The sequence below is a fragment of the Thunnus thynnus genome, chromosome 1 (genome assembly GCF_963924715.1).
Source record: "Thunnus thynnus chromosome 1, fThuThy2.1, whole genome shotgun sequence".
NCBI lineage: Eukaryota > Metazoa > Chordata > Actinopteri > Scombriformes > Scombridae > Thunnus > Thunnus thynnus.
This window is the reverse complement of record NC_089517.1, coordinates 37,699,399-37,723,991: the sequence shown is the minus strand read 5'-3', so window position 1 is coordinate 37,723,991 and position 24,593 is coordinate 37,699,399. Positions and strand designations below refer to the sequence as shown.

The window sequence follows — 24,593 nt, the reverse complement described above, 5'->3', positions numbered from 1 at the left end:
AACAAAAGAGATTATATTGTTCGTCCACTGTTTTAAAATCATAGATTTACTCTTAGGCATTGATTTTATGCGATTTTTAAAATAGTAATGATAATAATAGTAATAATAGTAATATTATTATTATTATCATTATTATTATTATTATAGTAAACAGTCAGCATCATCATTTTTAAAATATAATAACAGCCACCATCATTGTCAATATACCTTCAATCTTGCTTGCTTCTGTGATATATTATGTAAATATCCCACTTAATTAACTTGAAATTAAGTATATTAGTACATTATTCATCATCGCACAAACGTATAGCACTATACACACCACGTGGAGTAACTTCTTTTACACTTTCTACGTGTTTCCAGGTGAAGCCATTTTATGATTTTGATTTGAAGGTAGCACCTTTGTATTTCCGGTAGTATTGTGAGTAGCTTGATGCAGCCAAAGTCAAAACCAAAAGCGAAAAACACTTTGAGCTCCTCTTTCTACGGGACGTCAGGGAGGGAGGAAAACAGCAGCCACACACCCAGTCCCAACAAGTACAAAGGCTACTTGCGTAGAGTATCTTTGTCCAATTAAGTCGTTTTGTTCTTAGTATGAAAGCGACAACCTTTTTTGTTGACTATATCAAGGCTGCCTCCAAAAACTGAGTAAACTGTAGGGCAAAGTGGCATACTAAGGTGACAACAAATTGCCTGCTTGTTACATTTGCCTCTATAATTGGTATGCACCAAATAAAAATTAACGTTTTGCACGCAAAAAATTTAGAATTGATTTTAGGTGGCAAAACCAAATAATCACAAGGGTCCAACAATCAATTAGGTAACATTGACTTTATTGATCCAATGTAGGGGAATGACAGTTTCAGAGAGTTTAAAAGGTAGATTACTGTATTAGGACTTGCTGAGTGTAACAAATGGCAGATGGTCCAAAACTTTCAACCAAATGATAAAGGCTAATGCAACACATCCCTCAAAGACTTTTTTTGTGTCTTTGAGTAACAGTAAAGAATACGTTTTGAATGCCAAACATGTACATGAATATAGTGAGGGCCTGCTATACTAGGTTTGGCACAAAACAGTTGAGTAGTTGCTATTAAATTTAGATTTTTTTCCAAAGGATTTACTCAGTCCACCAGTAGACCTGAGGCTTTTCCAATTCTGGAATGGGGCACGGAGCCACTGGCTCCATTTTCTCATTAGGCTTTTCGATGCTGATATGCAACACAGCCTACAAAAAGCTGACACATCCCATTTGAGTCAGAGCCAAAAGAAATCAGATAAGATTCACTTTAGCTATCTGTGGGGGGAATTTAATTCATTGCAGAGGCAAAGGACAGCGGTGCTGGCTGGTGGTGAGTCTGTGTAAGGAGCATATACAGACCATGCTTATGTACAGAAACAGATCAGGTAATGTGTACATTAAATAGTACTGTAATATCATGCAACAATACCACTAGTCTGGATAGAAATAAGTTAATTTACTGTACTGAAATAAATTGAACTTCAAGCCTGGAAGGTAGAACAAAACACAAACAAGACAAAACATTTTTAATATTAAACCAAGACCACAATCTTTCCCTTTACTGTCACCAAGTGCTTTGCCTAAACAGAACCAATTTTTTTTTTTTTTAAATTTTAACATTTTTTAGTTGCTACAAGCAGATATTGTAAGAAAAAATGAATGAATGAATTTCTTGGTCAGCTAGGTTTGTACATATTGTCCTTAGGTTTATCTGAGTCCAGATACGGCAACGTCCTCATTTGTAATGAAGGTAATCCATTTCTCATTCATTTTCCAGGAAGGGTCTCCCATGTATTCCTCAGGAAGAATGTCAGTTTTTCCATCACATATACAGTACCAGTTTTCTACATTGTAGAAAATAGCCCAACCTTAACCCATCAAAACTATGAAATGACACAATTGGAGTCATGTAATAAACAAAAAAATGTTAAACAAACCAAAATATGTTTCATATTTTAGATTCGTCAATGTAGCCAGTGTTTACCTTGATGACAGCTTTGCACACTATTGGCAATATCTTAACCAGCTTCATGAAGTCATCACCTGGAATGGTTTTCAATTAACAGATGTGCCTCGTCCAAAGTTAATTGGAATTTCTTTCCATGAGACCATCAGTTGTTGTGAACTCCTTCAAGACTGTTGGAAAACCATCCAGGGAATGCCATGAGTGTGCAAAGCTGTCATCAAAGCAAAAAGTGACAACTTTGAGGAATCTAAAATAAGATATTTTGGTTTAATACTTTTTTGTTTACTACATGATTCCATATCTGTTATTTCATAGCTTTGATGTCTTCAGTATTGCTTTACAATGTAGAAAATAGTAAAAATATAATTTTGTTTGCAGGCAACTAGTAGAATTTTACAGAAATACAGATCACTTCTAAACACAGCTTCTTCTGTTATGAATCCAAGACATAATATCTCACTACCCTTAGGAATTTTGTGACCTAAAATGTTTCTAAGGGTTACAGAGATGTTCTCCCAGAAATTGGAAAGCTAAGCATTCATGTGCCCACACAATCTCCAACACTGCTGTTTGGTCCTGAGCTGTTTATATTTAATGTGAGGCATGGTAGAAAAGCAAATCAAATTCTTCCAAATGAATTCCCTCCATTTCCTGGAGTTTGTGGATGTGTGTTGTGTTACCTACTCTGATATCACTACATTGAGTTCTGAGTTCCATTTTACTTTGACATATAGAGAACCATTATCTTTGTGGGTCTGTAAACACTGATAGTTTCGATGCTTTATATGCTCTGACCAGTACATCAATCACTGTGGGGCCTTCATCGAACAGCTAGTTCTTTATTTCCTTCACATAATAATCCCTGACTTGCTAATATCTAAATAAATCTTTATTTTCAAGATCATGTTCCTCTTTCAGTTTATTTAAACTCTTCAATTCTCTGCCTTAGATTGATGTACACAGGTCAGTTGTCCCTTTGTGTCTCCACCACTGGAAACTGATGTCAGAAGTTCCTGGTTTGAATTCCCAGGCAAGCCAGTTAAGAAGTTCCATAACTTGTTCCAGTTTATGTTCAATGTTTCTTCCCTAAAATGCTTTTGAAGGCAATAAAAAGTCTTACATTTCATTCACAAAGGCTTACAAAGATGAACTATTCATGTTTTCTGCTGTAGACATATTAGTTGGTATTTTTTCTATGCGTTTGCAGGCTGTCAGGAGACATTATACATCTATGAACTACAAGTGAGACTGGTGGGACAGTGGATTGTGCTGCAGGAAGCTGTTTCAGCCTTTTTTGTTACAGTAGTGGAGTTTCTGTCAGCAGTATCAGACCTGCAGCAAACACTGTCACTACAGCTAGCTACAGTAGCTAGGAAGCTCATCCACTCATGGTCAAGTGTCGATTTTAGCAAAGACTCATGTTAATTGATTAATTATATTACTAGGAATTATTGTTATATATAACTGGGAAGTACTGACAAAAATATGATATAAATGTCAATAAACAGGACACTGGCTGGACACTTTTAGAACATATTCATTAAGTTATGGATTTATGTGTGCAGAATGTGATGCTGCTGCATGTCTATATATAAACTTCTTGAGCTCCTGATGTTGGTGACAACACACAGTTAATGATTTTGATGGAAAGAAAACATCAAGGCAACGGCCAAGTGGTGGTCAGGATTTTGGTAAAATTGTCATTTTCTAACTTTTTTCTCATACAACATCAAAAAGCATGGTTGGGTAAAATGATGTTTTACTTTTCAAGAATAAAATCCAAACTACCTCCTATCCAGCAGTGAGTGAGCTCAGAGTTATCTGGTTTCAGTAACAATGACTGAACCTCCACCCAAACTTCTCTGGTACAACTTAATGGAACAAACCAATACCATCACCATTATTAGCCCAAAGCAACAGGCACTGCTGTATTAAGTGGAATTAAGAAATAAAGTAAAACGCAATGATCCTGGACTCCTGTACATGTTGATTCAAACATACCAATGGTTTTCAATGGCTCAACACACACTTTAACTCTATCATGGTGTTTCAAAGAACCCAAGATCCATTGGAACAGTGCACTGTATGTGGTGTACTGGGAATTTTTTTGAAGCATGCAACGAAGGCTGGATTAAAATCCCTACAAAGCAGGGACCTGCCCTGGGGCCGCAGGTCTCCAGGGACCGAGAAGACTCCACGCTTACAATTTGTCAATTGGTTTGTAATGATTTAATTGAACTACTACAGCACTATATCAACTGACATGATATGGGCCTTTGAGTGTGTCCTGCCTTACTAACTGATCTGGAGCACCTGTCTTGAGTGTCCTTTTGTCAGACTTAGCTTTAACTAATTATTTGATTTCTGTGTCAACATAACTGAAATGACCACATTGTATTTCAGCGTAGAAAAACTGCACCAACAACAGGGAAGAGGAAGTCATTTGGCATCCCTCTTGTGCTGGGGACCCCTTCTGGCTTAATCAGGTGATGCCATTAACCTATTTTTTGGGAGAACAGCACAGAACTGAATGTGAGTAAATGCATATCTATGGACAAATTCATTACTGTTTTTAATCTAGACCAGGGTCCTTGGCTTGCCATTAGAGGGCGCCAGTGTTGTGTTTGATTGTGCATTTTTGTTCAATTTTTAGATTGATTTCAATTCAAATACTGGTGCCACTTTAGGTTTTATAAGATTTATAGGAAGGATTTATAGGTTGTAACTAGGACTTTATTAATGCTCAATAAATCATGTACTAATGTTTTATAGATCAGTTGTAAGCCATTCATGAGAACTTGAAGTCTCTATGGCTGATGTATATCCTCCTCCAGCAGAACACATTCTTATAATGTTGATAAGTCATTATTAAACTAATTTATGTCTGCAGTTATACATGTTGCTGAGAAATGTATTTGCTCCAAATGGTCTGCATGTCTTTTCCAGAAGATCAGAGGTCAAACAGTCCACTGGAGGATGTTTCTGATTAACTAAAGAGCTAAACAGACAAAGCAACAGTCATGCTGGAGGAGGATGAACACCAACCACAGAGATTTTTAAGCAGACAACTCAAAAAGTGCTATTATTAATGGATCTATAAAGTATTAGTTTTATTAATCATTAAAGTCCCCCTTCAGTCAAAAATGTGTTTTGGTTATTGTTCCATTGGATGTTGTTCTCTTCACTATGCAGAATGATGTAAGTGCAGAGTTTGTTTTCACATTCGTCTGCTTTTTCTCTGTCATGTCTTTAAGGAAGGGTTTGCAATTTTTTCAAGTATGTCTTAAAACAACAGTCAGGTGCCCAAATGAAAATTGCAAAAGGTTTTTCTTGTTGTAATCATTGCTCCTGTTCACACTGACCATTATAAGATCAAAATCCACAGTCCTCCCTCTGTGCAAAAATGTATTAAAAAGTTTATCTGAAGCTAATATGAAGCTTCAGCGTCCAAATGAGTCAAATCAAGTAGATATCTTTCAACGTTACAGTCTTTTTAGTGCCAAAGTCCCTCTTTTTGTTGCTATACAAGGGCTCCCCAGAGATGTGTCCTCAGTCCTCTCTTCTAATACCTTCAAACCCATGACTGTGTGGCTACACACAGCTCCAACCTGGTGATTAAGTTCGCTGATAACACAACAGTGATTGGCCTGATCACCAACGACAACGAAATGGCCTACAGGGGAGAGGTCAGCAACCTGATACAGTGGTGCCAGGAGAACAACCTCTTTCTCAATGTCAACAAGACCAAAGAGCTGATTGCGGACTATAGGAAGGAGAGAGGGCAGCTGGACCCCATCGACATCAATGGGTCTGCTGTGGAGAGGGCCAGCAGCTTCAAGTTCCTCGACATCAAAGTGAGGACCTTGCCTGGGATGAGCATGTCGGCTGTGTGGTGAAAGGCACAGCAACACCTCTTTACCTCAGGTGGCTGAAGAAGTTCAGCATGGGGTCCAAGATTCTACAGGCTTTTTACAGAGAAACCACTGAAAGCATCCTCGCTGGATGTATCATCACCTGGTATGGTAACTGTACCGCACTCCACCTCAAAGCACTGCAGTGGGTTGTGCAGTCAGCACAGGACATCAGCTTCCCTCCATCCAGGATATTTACAACAGGCGTTGTGTCAGGGAGGCCCATAGGATCATTTAAGACCCCCGCCACCCTAACCACAGACTGGTTCAGCTGCTGTCATTTGGCAAGCAGCATCGCAGCCTGAAGGCCCAGACCAGCAGGGTCTGGGACAGCTTTCTCCAGCAAGCAACCAGACTTATGAACAATAGACACTAATGGGCCTGCAGCCTGCCTGATGTCACACACATACATAAGCACATATATTTGTACATAAACATATAATATACACATAAATATTTATTCATATATTATAGGAAGGACATGCACACCACACTTAACATACATACATACATACACTCATATGTTTTGTACTTTTGTTGTTTATACTCTTATCTATTACTATTGCTTTTACTATTTTAAATATTTCCTTTTTTTCCTTATCTTTACTCCTTATCTTCATCTACTTTATCTTTATCTATACTTCCACTGCAGCTCAACAGGGAAACACTGTCCCAGGAAACACAAAGAGGGAATTTGATGCTAAAAAGATTGTAAATGTGTCAGATATCCACTTGATATGACTAACTCAGACTGCTGAAGACTCATATAAGCTTCACATCAACTTTTAATGCATTTTTGCACAAAATGATTGTGTTGACACGCTATGGATTTTGGCCTCCATCACTTACATTGAAAGAACATTTGAAGGGGATCTTTTAATATCCAGTATGAACAGGAGGAATGATTACAGCATGGAAAACCTCTTTCACTGTTCATATGGTCATATGGACACCTGACTGTTGATTTGAGTCACACTTGAAAAATTGTGAACTTATCCTTTAGAACATGTCCGGAGGTGATCATTATATAGGTATAAATCTTATTTTTTACCATTTATAAGCCCATTAATTTACGGGTGCTTTAGAAAGTGGTACTCAAATTATTTATGATAGATAAATGTAACTGTAATTTGTAAAATGTAATTAAGCACAAAACAACAACAAACATACGTCTGAATATGAAGTGTACTTTGCTGTCTCCGCTGTGTTCAGGGACATGAGACGGATCACAGCCCAGCTCTCCTCACGGTGCTGTAGTAATTTCAACTGGGAGGTCTTTGCTCTGCCAACCAATGAGCGCCCGCCTGTGTGTTGGAAGCGAAGCTCGATTGGCTAACTGCAGTAGATTGCTCTCACATCGATAGCCGATTGGTCGAGTGGGTCGCCCAAACGCTCGACACCCGCCCGTTTTCCCTCCTCAGTGGGGACGACGTTTTCCATCCAGACCAGAGGAGAAAAAACAGCAGTAAGAAAAGGAGGTCCACACAGAGGTCTGGCAGGGAAGAAAGGGGAAAGCTCGGCTGCTTCACCGGGATTAAAACACATATTCCAGGAGGGAAGACCGGCAGTCTTCACCTGTGTTTCCTTTTCGGTACGTTCACCTCTGCGTTTGTTGTTATACTGGCGGATAGTTTGACTGAGCCCACTGGTTTCACTGGTGTCAAATGACACAAAAATCTAATTGTTCTTCGCCTTTTCTCTCCCTGTACATTTGCCTTTTAGATATTTATCCCCAACAAATAGACATAGCCCTGTGTGCATTGTGAAGGGAGAGTACTTTGTTGCTTCACCGTGATTTCTCCTTCTATATCAGATACGTTGTTGCTTTTAGGAAAAAAGCACTTTTGGCTGTTGAAGGCAGTATGAAGTTTACACAGTGGGACTCGTTTCTTTGCTTATTGACATTTTGAAATGTTTAACTCGGCTTTGTAGGTTTATAACTTCCTTGAATTCCAGGAAAACGACTAATGGGCTCCAGAAAGTAGACTGTATCAGGGTTTCCCAGAGTGGTGAAACCCCCGGTGTACCTTTAAGGCACCATCGGCTCCTCCAGAAATATGATGGATACATTATTGCTTATCTTTTCTGGAGGTTTACCCAGTTTCAGTGTAGCCTACCAGTTGCATCATTTTGCATGAACTCTCCTACCTAACAACTGTAATGTCATCCATAAATGATGCATCTAGCTCCAGCTGCAGGAGCGATACAATGAAAGAGCCAGAGGTTGAAACAGTGCTATTTGAGATGTTACCTGAGGTTTGCTGCTACTAGCAAACTGAGTCGCAGACATTTCCAGGTCTATACAGCCTAAATCAAGAAGGACTTGACCCAGCTGGAATGATTGTGAATATGCTGAGATGAGGTGGTCTGGGATCAGCTTGATGTGAAGTGTGTCATGGAGGTAGGGCTGGGTTTGCCCCAGTTTATGCCTCTCATGTACATTCAAGTCACAGAGATAAGCTTTGCTGCTTCTTTTGGAAACATTAATCCCAGGAGATCTTTGAAAAACACAGAAGGTCATGTAACATTCACGGCTGCTTTGAAGGTTTTTTCAAAATCTTCAAAAATATTCCCTCTTTATGTTTTAAAGATTTTTAACCAGGTTTCAAAGTTCAGGCTTTATTTCCTTATCAGAACAAAGGTAGCAGCTGGAAATGACATATCTCCTTGCTTGCTTTGTAGGACATGTTTGTCTGTGTTTTATACTATGTTTTCATACACATTTATGTGTGTATGTTTTTCTTATGTTGTACTAAATGAACAAGGAGATGTGTCTTGGTATCAAACTTCAGTACTTTTAAATTTATTTTTTTTACAGACTGAAATGTGTGTGTAGTAGAGTATTGCAAACTGTGTAGTACTGAAAGTTGAATGTCTGGTCCGATTCATAATATTTACTTATTTTTTGATTAGTTCAATCCAACTTTTGCAAATTTTTTTTAGTCAAATGTTTAAATTCCTCTAAGTGAAATATCGAAAAGTTCAATTTTCGCTTGGGTTCTGATAGCCGGTTTGATTTTGGATCTGGATCCTGGTTGGTGAAACACCGGGATTGTAAACAGTAACAACCTCTAATCTCTCCTTACTGGTTTTCATTAGCAAAAAAAAGAAGAGCAGCTTCTCATATGTCATCTGTGCTGAGTGTTGCTCTTACTGGTTAGAATGGTCACCAGTGGCAGATTAGATCAGCTGTAGTTAGTTCACTTAAACTCTGTAATGGCTAAAATAAAAATTCAATGTTGTCAATTGTACTTGACCATTTGTGTGGGGAGGAAACATCCACCAGTGTAAGGGCTTTTTCAGATAAAGTCCAGTTGAATTGGTCTCTAGTTCGTTTCTCCTGTTGGTGCGATTTGTTTGAGCAGATCTGAACACAGTAATGGTACTCGTGTGCAGACCAAAACAACCATACCAACACCCTTTAAACAAACTGGAGAGGTTGGTTTGCGGTAGGAATGTGATCCGACCTCGATCCGACAGGACTACTAGGCATACTCTGTGAGTTTGAGCTAAACAGCTCCTGTCGCCAGGTGTGCTTTGCATGCTGGGATGCTGATGAGCGAATCAGTTACTAGCAGCTACCTTAGTGCAACGGAGAATGTTGTATTTTTCCAGAGGAGCTTCTTCAGGACCTTCTCCTTGTGTTGAAGTTCTTGCTCCCAGACACATCTGACCAATAAGCAGAGAGAATCTTCTCACCTGGCTTTTAATGATGCATTTCTGTGTGTGAAGTTTACTAAGTCATCCACTGATTCAGACCAGAGCAAAGGAACTACAGGTATGAAAACGCCTTAAACCTGCAATTGGATTGTGTTTAACGAGACCAACAAAGTGGTGACTCTTCTTTGCAGAAATGATATAGCTGATTGATAGCTGATGATATAAATATTATAAAGCATATGAACTTACTGGTTATGTTCTGGTGCAGTATTTGGAGCAAGCTGCTTGTGAAAAACAACGTGTAAAAGGGCTGTTATTTCATTTTTTGTACAGCTACTCTTATTCAACGCCAAGCCTAACACACACAGCTGTTATTTCAGTGTGTCAGATACATTTAAGTTTGTGATCACTAATAAGGCTACCAGTAAACAAACAACCTACATTTCTCTATCAGTACTGAAAGTCAGGCATGGAATGATCAAACGTTTCAATCGATGCTCAGCAGCTTTACATGGAGGGTTTGGAACTCTCAACTGTGTCTGTTCGATTCGCTGCTTTCCTTTGTATTATCTGTTTGTTAACTGAATGTTTTTGTTGTTATTTTTCACTTTTTTCCAAATGTTTTAGTAAGTTTAATCATCAGGAAAGGCTGACTTAAAAAAAAATAAAATAAGAGACCACACTCTTTATCTTTTCAGACCACCAAATAAATACAACAATTAACTGCCCACTTCAGAAGAGTTGCTCCTAAAGAATCCCATGTGAAAGGATTCTTGATGTTTGTGTAGTGCATTCCAGCAGCAGGAGAAAGGCATTTGTTTCTGATTTATATGGTGAAAATGTGTGCGTGGCCTCTAGCCTGGTGAACCAGCACAGATTAGGACTGTTCTCCTTTTTTTTTTTTTCTGTTGTCATCTGAAGTGCTGGCAGACAGGACTGTAGAGCGCAGGTACATATTTGGAGGTAACCTACTTCCTGGGATTGTTTACGCACAGAAGTTTTGATGGTCCGAACTCCTTCTGTTGTGGTAAAATCTGCTTCTGACCACTTTATAAAGAGTCAGTGAATCATCTCCAAACCACATCGAAGGAATGAAAAATAAGCTCAGCATCCAAAACAACCAAACAGATGCAGACTTCCGGATCAGGTTGTTTCAATCAGCACATTTGTATACCTGCCAACATGTAGGTTTTCAAATACGGCAGGTTTTATCAGCAGGGGTGCTAAGTTAGCTGGCCTGCCTGCCTGCACAGAGAGCAGGGCTGGGCAATAAATCGATATTAAATTGATATTGTCATATTAGATATATATTAGTCATCATATCCACATTACTGATGATTATTTATCAAAAATCCCATTGTGTAAATATTTTGTGAAAGCACCAGTAGTCAAAAATATCGAGATATTTGATTTTGTCTATATCACACAGCCCTATTTTGAGGGCCGTGCAAATCACGGGAGTTTCCTGGGAGTATTCCCGTTTTGTTGTTTTAAAAAAAGCTGCGAGATTGCCTTGAAATACGGGAGAAATCCAGGAAAAACAGGAGTGTTGGCAGGTCTGCGTTTGAAAGGAAGGTGTTGAGGATCACGGGGAGGGTGGCACACAGCAGACAGAAGCATCTGTTTCGCCGCCGGCTTCGCTGGCGTGACCGCACCGTCAGTGTGCTCTCTGCTCTCTTCCTCATCTCTGCCTTCATCGTCACCTCTCTCACACACTCCGCTCCTCCGTTTAATTCAATTCAGTCTGCTTTATTGGCCCAGAATGTTGAAACGACATCCATCCGTCTCTCTAATAAACACTGTACACACACACGCACACACACATGCTGACATGTGGATGGCATACACACAAGGGTGACTTCTGTGTGTGGTTGTCATGGAAACAAAGTGTTTTTTTTTTTTTAAAGACAAAAGAAATAACCCATGTGCTTCTTGTTCAGACTCCATGTCTGATCTGTGTGTGTGTGTGTGTGTGTGTGTGTGTGTGTGTGTGTGTGTGTGTGTGTTTTTATGTATAGTGTTTATGAGGTCTTCAGGTTTAACTGTTTGTATGCAACTTATGCTCCACTAATTCATATTTTTTGGGAGCTAATGCCCCAATAAATTCAATAAATACAATTGAAAATATTGTGACTGTGGTTTGAGAAACTATGGTTCATTGTCAAGGATGTTTTTTTCTTCTTGTGTCACAAATATCATGTGTTCCAGAAGAAGCACCTGTACACAGGTAAGACCTATTGTTAGGGTTGGCGTCCAAATGCATTTGGATCCAGCTTCTAAAATTAAAACAAAAGTTAAAGATCCCTTCCAGACATCTCTTAAGACAAAATACTCTTTGTCGCTTGGAACAATGTGTGTCTGATGTGGTTTGTCCACCAAAAAAGTATAATTACCATGTTATAATCCTTAAATCAGCCACCTGCTAAGCTGTATCTGATGGATCCTGATGCATCTCATCTTGCTATCAGTGTTGTGACTAGATGGCTGGTTAAATAGTCACCTTACTCATTAAATCCATTCTGTTTGATGTAGCACCACTGCTTGTTTCCCCTGAAGCTTAATAAGCCTAGTGTTGTATTTATATGGAGATATAAAGATATAATAATTTCTTCTGGCAGTAGGCAAGGCACTATAAACCGCTGCATGAAACTCTGCACCGATTCATTACAATAACAGCTGTATAACTGTCTTTGCACACTTTATTTTTCACCAGTTACTTGCTTCATACAGGACGTCCAGATTCAGAAGCGTTATGCTGATATGATAAGATTTTTTTTTCTTGTAAAGCAACGTCTCATTTGCCGAAGTTGGTCCAGGTTCAACTTGCCAGATGAGTTTCTGTGTTGCCCCATTGAGATGAGTGAAGGCTGAGTGTTTGCCTTTTGGCAAGTAACGTATGGCATTAACGTAAACTAGCTACAGCTGCTAGAACTTCTGCTAGTGATGTTTGTCCTTTTAATCACGCAAAAGCAGAGGAAACCTGCTAACAGCATGTGAATGTTTTCTACTTTTCTAATACGAAAGAGGAATGAGAGACAAAATATTCCAAAATCATTGATCAGATTCAAGTTTTGCCACTTTTCCACAATATTTTCTTTATCCTCAGTAGAATATTGTTATCTGAAATGATTGCTATGGTATTGGTGCTGAATGTAAAACATTATATGAGCACTGGTTTCAAAACAGCTCTAGCTGTGGCTCATCTTGCCTCATGGAGCTGATAACCCACATCAGAGAACCAGAGGCTTTTCCACAAAGTAAAGTATACAGTTCAGGGGGGTAAAGACTGCTGTGTCCCCATGTCCCCATGTGAAATATGATTTGATGTGTTATTCACAGTAAGTGGCCTGTCTTTTGTTTGTCTGTCTTCCTGTGTGGAATATCAACATCCTCTCGTTTGTTGCTCCACCCACTGAAACTCCGGCCAAACCAGAGTCTCTCTTCTACTTTCTCTGTCTTTGTCTGCTCCAACACATCTCTATATTAGTGTATAATAGTGTGTGTGTGTGTGTGTGTGTGTGTGTGTGTGTGTGTGTGTGTGTCTTTCCCTTACCTTTAGACCAGAGTTTGACTTTTGTGGACCATGTGGTAAGAATGCTGTCATATTTGTTCTGGTGCAGTCAGAAGCAGTTGGTATGTGTGCCAGACTGACAGTGTACCTTCAATCACTCCGGCTGCTTAAACACATTCCAATCCCCTCCCACTGTTTACTTTTCTCTCAGCATCTCCTTTCTCCCCAAGCTCTCTTTCTCTTCTTTCTTTTTTTTTTTTTTTAACTTTCTCAGTTCACTTGCTCTGCCCTCTCTGTTTCTAATTTCTCAGTCAGTTTCTCCTCACTTCCTCTCCTCTCTGTTTTTCTCTCCAGCTCAGTGACCGTCGGGCCTCTCAGAGGTCTTGGAAGTCAAGTCTTTGTCAGCATGGGGTCTATAACTGATTTACTGACGACTGTGTGATGTCACCTTTGATCTTGCAGTCTGTCCTGTCTATCCACTCATTCACACTGACAGCATCACACTAGCCAAAAAAGACTGAAGAAATACATTGAACAATGGCGCATAATATCGTGCCCATTACATGAGCCAGACTCCGAACCCCCAGATCACCTTGGTCCCGGTACCTACCACCCGGTGCAGGTGCCTGGACCAACCAGTAGGAGTCTATTGTGTAGTAATATGGATGTGATCCCTAGCCAGCTTCCCACCTGTGCACTCTGTCAGTCGTGCTTGTTGTGTTCAAACACACCCTCCCACCCATGTGTCCAGTGAATCAGTAATTACAATATCTTCCATCATGGTCCTCTTACTAGCTTTTTGCTGAGCTTTCAGCTGCATCTCATCATGGGATGGGGTTTGCTCCGTGACTGAGCAAACTCCATCCACTGACGAAGATCATTAGATGTGTCTAAAGGGGACATTATGCTTTTTGTGGTTTTCTGATATTTATATACTTTATGATGTCAGATATCTGTTAAACATGTTCAAAGTGCTAAAACTTGAGGTTAATGTATATTTTTGTTTGTTTATCAAGATCCCCATTAGCTACAGCATAACTGTAGAAATGCTCCCTGCAAGTCAAAAGCCAGGGCATCAGCCTGCTCTGAATAGTTCTTTTTACCTTGTACCGTTGGCTCATTGTGCATGCCCATAAACGGCTGTCTTTTCTGTTGCCGTTGTTGCTAAGGTTTTTCCATGTGTTATTTGCGTTGTCCACTCTCATATTTGAATTGGATTTCAAACATGTACAGCTGTGTTTTAGAATTTGACATATAAGTAAAGAATGAGAAAAATAGTAAAATCCTCCCTTGAGATGGAGATCCTGTGGTACCATGCCAAATATTGCTATTATGGCAAGAAGCTCTATAGATATTTTTAGCATGTCAGAAAATAATTTGAATATAGATTGCCAAAAATCTGTTAATTTTAGGCAGAACCAAAACATATGTCATAAAGTGGCTGGTGTTCCACAGCAATCACAGTTAGGATCGATATTCGGTGTAAATTTGGCCAATCTCACTTTAGATCAATGCAATCAATGTACAATGTTGAATTGCATTACTTTGTTTTAAACAAATTGAAGATGAGTGTATTTTATCTTATGTAGATTGCCATATGTCCTCAGAAAATTCTGTATCTAGTTCTTCTTGCCATTGGCTTTTTAAATGTGTCAGGGGTTCTAAATGATAAGAGTTGAGTAAAGTAGATTTTGCCAATGATCTCTTTAGGGTGGGAACTGAGCTCCAAAACAGATTCAAGGAGAGACCTGGATGGTAATGATGGAAAGTGAGCCAAGTATACAAAGCTGCAAAGTTGCAAGTATTTGAAGAAGTGAGAGTTAGAGATTTTAAATTTTAATCTCAGCAATAATAATGGAAAATTATCATCAACATATAAGTCTATTAATGTGACTAATCCATTCTTGGTCCAGGTATTGAGGCATCCATCTATAATAGAGGGTTTAAACTATTAAATTATGAAGTGAAAGTGCGTCTGAACTGTGTCAAACCTTCAAGGAGTGCTTAACCACTGGGTTCATAGAGTGTCTGGATATAGGTTCAGGCGATGGGAACTTGGAGCAAAGTAAAGCATGTAAAGAGGCAGGTCCACATGACAAGTTCTCTAACTGTAGCTATTTCAGGCTGCTATCATGTGATGAGTTAAGCCAATATAATATAGCACGTATTTTAGCTGCCCAATAATAATATTTAAAGTTGGGTAAGGATAATCCTCCATGCTCATGGTGTTGCTTTAAAATGCTCTTATGTATTTGTGGATTTTTGTTATTCCTGATGAATGAGGATATCAATTTATCCATGAGCAGAAAGAAGGGTTTTGTCAAAAAGATAGGTATACACTGGAACAGATCTAAAAATCTAGGTAGCACATTCATTTTAATGGTGTTAATTCTACCTCCTAATGATAATAATAAAAATTCCCAATGTTCGAATCTTGTTTCAGAGAATCTATAAATGGGGAGAAAGGTGTTAAAAATTATGCCTGATCCAGATTCCCAAATATTTAAATTTATTTTTACTTATTTTAAAGGGCAGTGAACTAAACATGATCTGTTTAGCTGCAGGGTTAATACATATAAATTCACTTTTTTGTGTGTTCATTTTATAACCTTATGTTTTTCCAAATTTATCTAGTAAGGTACGTGTTTGTGGCAGGCTGCTTCATGGTTCAGATAAGCACAAGAGCATATCATCCGCGTAGAGGGATACTTTATGTTCAGAATTCTTTCTCTCTGTATATCTTTTTAATTGAAATGTCATCATGTAGCGTAATTGCTAGTGGTACGATTAACAAAGCATATAGGAGGGGAGATAAAAGGCATTCTTGTTTGGTCCCAGCTCCTCTAGACTTGGAGTGGAAGTTTGAATGATAAAACTGACCCACCCATCCTCCTCTTAGTCTAAAATGATCAAAGGTGTTTAATGGGGTTTCTTTAAGCTTCACTGGATGGTTAAAGGATTTAACGTTCCAACTCAAAAGTGAGCTGACAACCACCTGATTTATTCACATTCACACTCAAGTGTGGTTTACCCGTATTCTGTTATAGAGGGCATATATTTAGAGCTATAATAGTATATGATGGACTTGATCAATAAGTATACAAAGAAGAACCCCTCCACTAATACATAAACAGACGAAACAGAAAAGGAGAAAAACATCACAAAAAAGTTTGGTGTAATGGTTTCCCATCCCCAATCAACAATAAAACACAGTGACTAGTAAGCCACTCACAGGAGAGGAATCACTAATCTAGCAAACAAATAATTTTGAATTATGAAAAAAGTGAGCAAGTGGTCAGTGTTTTAATTGTTTCCAAGTTAGAACATAGTACTGTGAGGTTACTTGCGCTTTCCATTTTAACTGCTTGTAATTCTGATTTAATCACACGAAATTTCACAGCTAGCGCACTCTTCAGCTCTGTTTGGAAAAGACCAGCTATTTCCATTTTGAGTGAGGACAGTAGCTCAGCTTTCATGTCTATCATATTGGACATGTTGACAGGTGTGACAGCACCTGTCTTGCTAGCAGTGGCCTTCCTGTGTACTTGTATTTACTTAGGTTACTTGCCATTTACATGAAAAAATGAAAACAGCAACCAGTTGGAAAGTTCTAATGGTACTTAAGGTAATTTTCCTGTATCTAATAATAGGTTTGGGGTGCAAAAAAAAGGAGTTAATTCAAATTTTCTCTAGAACTCACCTAACACACGACCTACTCCATTATTTTGCTAGTCTGCACCTTCTATCCTTGGACCCTTGGTTTAGGTAAGCAAAAACTCCTTTAACCCCTTCAACATCAATGTCTAAAGTCAAGAATGAACTTTCACCATCAAGTAATTCAAATCTGTTTCCAATGAAATCTGGAGGAAGGTTTTGACATGTCTGATTAAGCACCAAACAGACAGATGAGGCTGAAAACATGAGCGGTGGAGGTAACAACAACACTATGTAGCAGAACAATGACAGGGTAGGGCAGAGATGGTTCCCTGGAAAAAGATACAGTACTGTTTTTCTCTCTGCATGATGTCATTTAGCTTTATAGTTTTGTATCGTTACACCAACACATTCAGCTGTGTTCTCAGTAGGTCTGCACCTATTTTAATTATTTAAATATACACTACATATATATTTTGGGGCATTAGAAAATGGTTTGAGTTCCACGGCTGATAAAGAATGTTATAAGTAGCAATTTACACTGTGCTACATTACAGAGAAATACAAAACCATAATATTAAGCCTTTCAATATATGCATTTTACAACCACATGCACGAAGCCAGCAACCTCTTAACGACAATGCTAACAGCAAAAGCAGTAATGATTCTGAATGTGTCGGAACAACCAGCAAGGAGGCTAGGTGGCTAACGAGAGGCTACCTGTTTCAGATAATAAGTCATGTTTGAGGTTGACAAATGATAGGCGAATTTTTGCATGTAGAGTTTGCCTTTCACCTTCTCAGGGTCGTCCTTTAATGTTACACGCTCAAATGATCCCACACCTGATTGATTTCCTGCCCGACCTTGTCTAATAACTAACTAACTAGTTCGGCTTAGCTAACTGTTTGGCTGAACCGCAGGAACCATCACTCGCCTTGGCCGGGCGTCGCCACGTGTCCCTTCCTGTGTCTGTTGTTTCAAATTAAAAGTCGTCTAGTGTTTAATACATGCGCCAGCCATACTAGGTTTTACCTAGTCTTTTTAACGACAAGGCGCAGCTCCCAAATGGAGTTTGAGGAGGATTTTTTTTCCCTGCGACTAACTGACCAATGAAAACTTGGTGGACTAACACTCTTCTCATTGACCAATGTTTTGTTGACTATTAGGTGGGGAAGCCCTAGTTCTCAGCCTTCAGAGCCCACACAGATAGGAGCGGGGATGGGATTTTAACCCAGAACCTTCTAGCTGTGAGGCAAAATACTGATTCGCTCTAACACACTCTCTGCAGTGTAGCTAATGTTAGTCACCCAGTGTAAATGCATACCATGAAACAGAGGTTTGCCGGTCAGTAATATGGTATCAAACTCCAAACAGAAGCAGTAAAAAGTGCTGCTGTGTGAGTGTGTTTCCATGTGAGTGGGAGAATTTGTGTGTCTATGTTTAGCTGTGTTTGTTTAGGACTTGGTAATTATGGCTGGCAGCAGAGTTTGAATTAGCAAACAGGCAGAGGAATGCCTTTGGTCTGCTGCTGTCACTGTAACTATGGGCTTTTCAAATGTGTAACCTGTGTAAAGGTGTGTGTGTGTGTAGATATTGCATATTAGTGTGTACATACAGTATTTTATGTATTATCGATGTGTTTTTATTGTTCATGTAAATGGCTGTATTGATGTGTATTTGCCCAATGTTTGTGTTTTTTCTTGACAAGTGTATTTTGGGATGCATTTTTGATTGTTTGCTTTTGTGTGTGTGTGTGACTTTTTGAATTGGCTGCCATCGCCAAAGCGAGTGTTGACCTCTGAATTCTTGAACACACACCTACACACATTCTCTTTCCAGGCTGTCTCAACTAGAAGGAAGCCATAACTTATCCTGTAACACACACACACACACACACAGCCTTCCTGTCTGGGTGGAACCACTGGATGACGTGGTTGGCTGCTTCTGGTGGCCTCTGGGTGATCTGTCTTCCAGATGTAGCGAATAGCAGCAGCAGATGGCGGTACTGGGTGGAGTCAGGGGACTTCTCTGGTTCCTCTCAGTGACACTTGGGGTCACAACCATCCTGAGAGCTCTTGTGAAAGGCAATCATGCTTTTCAGAAGCAGATTTACAATGTATCGCCAAAAATATCAAAACATTACAAGCATTTAGTGTATATCAAAACTAGGGCGGCAACAAACAATAATTTTCTTGATTAATTGTTTGACTGATACAATGTCAGAAAATAGTAAGAAGTGCCCGTACAATTTTCTAAAGCCCGAGGTGAAATCTACAAATGTCTTGTTTTGACTGACCAACAGTCCAAAACCTTAAGTATTCAGATTTACTATCTTATATGACACAGAAAGGTGCAAATCCTCACATTTGAGAAGCTAAAACAAGGGAAAGCTTTGTATTTTGGCTTGAACTTAAACAATGAATCGATTATCAAATTGATTAATTTTCTGTCGATTGATAAATCAGTTAATTCACTAATTGTTGTAGCTTCAACACAGAGTTTCATTCCATCATCACAGAAACTATACATCAGTAACATCATGATGCATGTGGGGTCGGGTAATTCATCTAAAATTGACAGAAACCAACATGACTCTACAACCAGCCTAACTTAAGTCACATAAGTAAATCCATTCCCCTTAAAACCACCTGCACATCATTCTCACTGTACAAACAACAAATCACTGTTGTGTCAAAGTTGTGTCAGCATCGTTTGATCTGGCAGTTTTTGTTGATGTAATTAACCAGGAGTGCCCAGATTGCAGTCCCAGTGAGACTGGAAAGTGTAAGAGAACATGACTGAAGTGTGAAGTGTGAGAAATGTCAGCTGAGGGGGACGGGTGCAGATGAAGAAGCCATGTTGGTTGTGTGGGTGCACTTTGACCTCAGTAAACTCCATACTCCAGAAAACAAGGCTCAGTGTGAATACTGTTGGAATGTGCTGCAGGCATTATAAAGGCCCGACCACACCAGCATTTTAAATAGCAACAGTTTGCAGCAAAATCATTTAATTTCAATGGAATCACTGTGATGAATTTTGAAATGTGAATTCACTCCACTGACCAATAGGAACGGAGAGCCAGAGAGTCCAACATGGAGGTTACTATCTTGCACAGAGGTGTCTTTTAAAAAGGTATTGTTTTATTAATTAATTGATGAATTGAGATATTAATTTCAAGTGATGTCGCCCAGTCCTGTATACATGTTTGTGTGGGCTCTGGTTAAGTTGTATCAGAGTTGAATTGAGGTCATTGGCAGTAAGGCAGCCGTGGACTTCTTGCATCTCCAAGCCCATCATGGTCTGTTGTTCTTGCGGTTTTAAAAAGTGGATGAAAAGTTTGGCAGAAAGAAGTAGCTGCTCAAAATCAGATTCTGGCACATTAGCTTACACTGTATACATGCAAAAAGTAATACTTCAAAGGATTGTTTTTCTTGGTCAGCTCTATTTGCTCGCTATCACAGATATGATATTCTCTAGCGGACCAAAGACTCTGCCTGCAGTCCACCATCGTGAACAGTTTGATCTTGCTGTAGACAGGAACACACAACGTACATACAGAGGCATACTAAAGTTGTAGATATACCTCTGGACTATTAATTGGAATCCAATCCTCTCAGTAGCCAGGCTTCACCATTTACTTCAACCAGATAATAATATTTGGCGCCATCAGGGCCTATCCTGCTGGTGGAAATGAGCCTGTAAAACTGGTCTGCTCCCTTTTACAATCTCTATACATCTTTAATGTGTCTATATGAATGCCAGTGTACAGCAGGCATGTATGTAATGAAACCAGCCTACTGAACTCATGTTTTGCATGTATCATGTGGAGTTAGAGGTGTTTAAATATACGTTTTCTGAGCACTTTAAAGGCACACTGCAGGATTTGTCAGTTGCCATATGTAAACACACAACATTCAAAGTTAAAGAGAGAGACAGAGAGAGAGAGTAACACGCTCACACTTCCACACAACCCTGCAGGAAGGTGCCACATTGGCGGATTTGGTGTGAAAGCAGCTGAAGCGCACACTTCATCCTGTCCACTTGTGGTCTCTGCTGTGTGTGTGTGTGTGTGTGTGTGTGTGTGTGTGTGTGTGTGTGTGTGTGTGTGTGTGTGTGTGTGTGTGTGTGTGTGTGTGTGTGTGTGTGTGTGGGGAGCTCAGCCCTGCCCTCGGTCAAACAGACACAGATAGGGAGCAGAGGAGGGAGACAGAGACAGCAATGTAACCTAGCCGCCACGCTACGAGTCCTGACCTCACACCCTGCGTGCTGTTATTGTCTGGGGGCTACACACTCACTGCCCAAAGGTTAACGTCCAGAAACATCCCAAACACAGCAAAATAATAAGAAAATGAGAAAATTCAGGAAAAATAGAAATCCCATAACAACCGTGACAAACTCCATCTGTTAAGGAAACGCATGTGATTATCATCAAAAGCTCTAGATGGGCTATGAACAGACCTTGTGGTGAGATTTCGTCAACTACATGAAGCAAACTATCCCATGTGCACTGTAGCTGCACCATGCAAATCCCCCTTGTAGCAGCGGTGTGTGTGGGTGTGTGTGCGACCCCCTCCGGTGTGGTCGCAGACAGATTTACGAGGCTTTAACGCTCAATTGCCTCTGCCGGTACTCACACAACACCAAGCCCACATGCTCCCATGGTGATCTGCCTCAGAAATCACACAAACAAATGTCATATCAGGTTCCCTAATCCATCTCTGCCTCCATAACGTCTTTCAACTGTGTCTATCCTTATCTCAATCACTCTGGCTTTAACCAATGCACCTTGAAGTGGAGTGTTCATCCTGTCAGTGTCTTTACAGCGACTCCAAACATAAACTGTTCTGCAACAGAAAGGAATGAACACTGAATTCACTGCCGTCAAGAAGACTTTTCTTTGTAAAGACAGACTACACTTGGCCTTAAATGTCTTGTTACTGTGTTTACATTGTCATTACACATTTGACAAGTCTGGATTGCATCAGGGCATGGTACTATTTCCATCCCTCTGAAATCTGGATCATGGTAAGGATGTGGTCTGGCTGACTGGATTAAAGTGCAACCTGACTTTGGATCGTCCAACACTGCCAGGCAATGAATCCTGGTATGAATAAACAGAAGTGAAATAGAAGACACATATAACAGCGTCAGTCGTGGTTTTAGGGGAACCTCTACCAAAAACAGATTAACAAGATTTTGCGTTAAGTAATCAGCATTAAACGTAGCAGGTGGGAAAGTCATTAGTTTTGCAGGTATTTAACATGCAGTTATTTAACATTTTGGCCTGATAATAGCGCTAGATGAAAAGATCTCCAAAGCAATAAAAATTCATCCTGACGGGAACATGAATGTGTGCAATTTCATGACAATCTATCCAATAGTTCTTGAGACATTTCACTTAAAACCACAAATATGAACCTCATGTTTGCACTAGAGGAAAGCTTGTAGGATCACCGAAAGTCAGTGGCGTACACCATTTGGGAACCATGAATGCCCAAATCAAATTTTGTGCAAATCCATCTAGTAGTTGTTGAGGGACTTGACAGGATATGTGAAAACTATGACCCTCTGGTGGTGCTACAGGGAAAGTCAGTGGATCACCAAAGTCAACATCAATCCTGTGGCCACTAGGGCTGTAGTCAACCAAAGAAAACCTTGGACTGAAATTGCATATAATCTTCAACTGATTTGTTAGTCGGTCCCAAGCGGCAACCTACGGGGGTTGTAAAATGAAGCCAATGCGGAAGTGCCAAAAACTGCAGTTCCTTGAATGGCCACTTGAGGCTCCAAAAGCGAGTCATTCCCCATAGACCCCCATGTTAAAATGCTCAACTTTTCAGCAGAAATAAACATGTTTACAGCCTGGTACAAAAAACGGTTTGGATCTGTATAGCTAATTTCCCCTTTCATGACAACTGTATGGGGGGTGAATGTTTTTTATTATTTACACTCATTTCAATTTTATTAAGCCGTAAAGTTGCTTATGGCTAGTTTCAGCCATTTGGCCCGCCTCCTTGCCCATTTTTAATTGGCTGGGAGTTAGGCAGCGTCACGCACTGCCAAGATGGCGACGGCAGGAGCGGCTCACTTTGAGCTTCAAAACCGCTCTTCAGAAACCAACGGGTGACGTCACGGTAACTACGTCCATATTTTTATACAGTCTATGATCTGTCACTCTCGCTGCAGGAAATAATGGATTAATCCTGGAAGACTTTTCTCCTTATGAAAGTAACACAGCGATCATTTGACCAATGAGAATTTGGTCGGACAAGAGCATATCGACCAACCAGGAGACTACAGCTCTAGTGGCCACCACGGATATCTGTACCAAATTTCATGACAATGCATTCGATAGCTGTCAGAACAAACAAGATGACATGCTTATTGGCAGTTTTAAAGCGTGTAAATGTTACAAAACGTGACCAGCTGCATTTTGAGGAGGAACCAATCAGATCTCAGTGGGCATGCATGCATATCAATGGAGGTGTGATTAGAATCCAGCTTGAATCAGATTTCGACAACACTGTGTGAGTGTGATGTGAATGTTAAGCAGGTGGAAGAAAGAGGAGGTGTTTCCTGTGATGTACGGCTCAGGCCTGACCTTTCTGCCTCACCTGCCTGAACGATTAATTAACCTTAAAGCAGTGTGTAATTAATGGCCCTTCTGAGGGCCCTTACACACTCATCTGCACACTCAGCATGACAGCAGGCTTTATGTTTACACCCTCAACCTGGAGGAGGCACAAGTAAGAGGCTATTTTCTTGTCACTCAGCTCACTGTAAACTCAGATGTGACTGACAGATGTCCCGCCTACGTGTAGTTCTGATTGGACAGATTTTGCTACGTGAAGCACACCACAAGATCATCTTCTTCTCAGAGCTCCTCATCGTCGGGTTTGCTGCTAGACATTTTCTTGTAGTTCTTCCATGTTACTCCTTAACAAACTGCTGTGTTTTTACTAACTAGTATGTGGGCTTTCCAGCTTTGATCATCCAATGAGAGCACACGTCTGAGTTCGACATAGACGGATGGTGCGTTTATACTGTCTGTAGCTAAAACTTCCACTCTGTCAGGAAGAAAACGTTCATAGACAATTTAGTGCAACTGTCAAAAGTTTTTACAACCTTCATGTCTGATAACTCCTGATATCCCGTGCTGAGTTTCCTGTTTTTGAAGTTCTTTAAGCCATGGCATAAGCTCACATGTGTCTGTGTGTTGCAGTGTAAGCTTGCTTGTATTGGCTGATTCGCTTGCATATAACAAGCGGTTTGATCCCCTATTAGAGCCTGTTAACCGTCTCTATCCCTCTGCGCCTGGCTGCCCACTGAGCTTTGTGTCACACAGACTGTGAACTCTGCTTCCTTGTGGGAAAAAGATTAGAGCCAGACAATCTCCCAGTCATCTAAGGTTATCCAGACAGTATTAGATCAGAGCTTCAAAGCTCCCAAAGCCCCTCCACCATGCCTCACAATTCCAACTCCAGTCAAGTCAAAGTTGACTGTTGGTCGCCTACCTACACACAGTGTTAAATGTTGATGCTTTCCTTAGTTAACTTTACTCTTTTGCAAATCAGGATGTAGTGTTTAAGATTGTTTTAATGAAATATATGAGCTAAATGAAGTAAAAACAATATTAATAGATGTTTTTGGCCACTAGCGGCAGCAGAAGATGCTATGAATACAACATTGTATCTCAGACAGATACACGGAGCATCATCAGCATTCATTTGGAGTTGTTTCTGTTTTGATCTCCACTAACTCCTGAGGGAAATATCTTTTTCTTTAGCTCTTTAGCTGCTAAATGCTCCACTATGTTCACCAGCTAGTCGCTAATCATGTCTGTCTGCTGTTTGGTGCTGAGCAGGTGGT

The 24,593-nt window shown here is 40.0% G+C and overlaps 1 protein-coding gene and 1 long non-coding RNA gene across 2 annotated transcripts in view; both read left to right on the top strand.

The window, feature by feature from the left end:
- Window positions 1-221: 221 nt before the first annotated feature.
- On the top strand, window positions 222-5,072 carry LOC137189639 (uncharacterized). Its single transcript, XR_010929692.1, has 4 exons — window positions 222-1,407; window positions 1,800-1,831; window positions 2,938-4,520; window positions 4,935-5,072. It is a non-coding gene; the product is annotated as an uncharacterized lncRNA (long non-coding RNA).
- Window positions 5,073-7,311: 2,239 nt separating this feature from the next.
- Window positions 7,312-24,593, top strand: part of ccdc102a (coiled-coil domain containing 102A) — an 82,882-nt gene continuing 65,600 nt past the window's right edge. The window contains exon 1 of the mRNA XM_067597298.1: window positions 7,312-7,490. The gene's annotated coding sequence lies outside the window, so the exon portion shown is untranslated. The remainder of the gene's footprint in view (window positions 7,491-24,593) is intronic.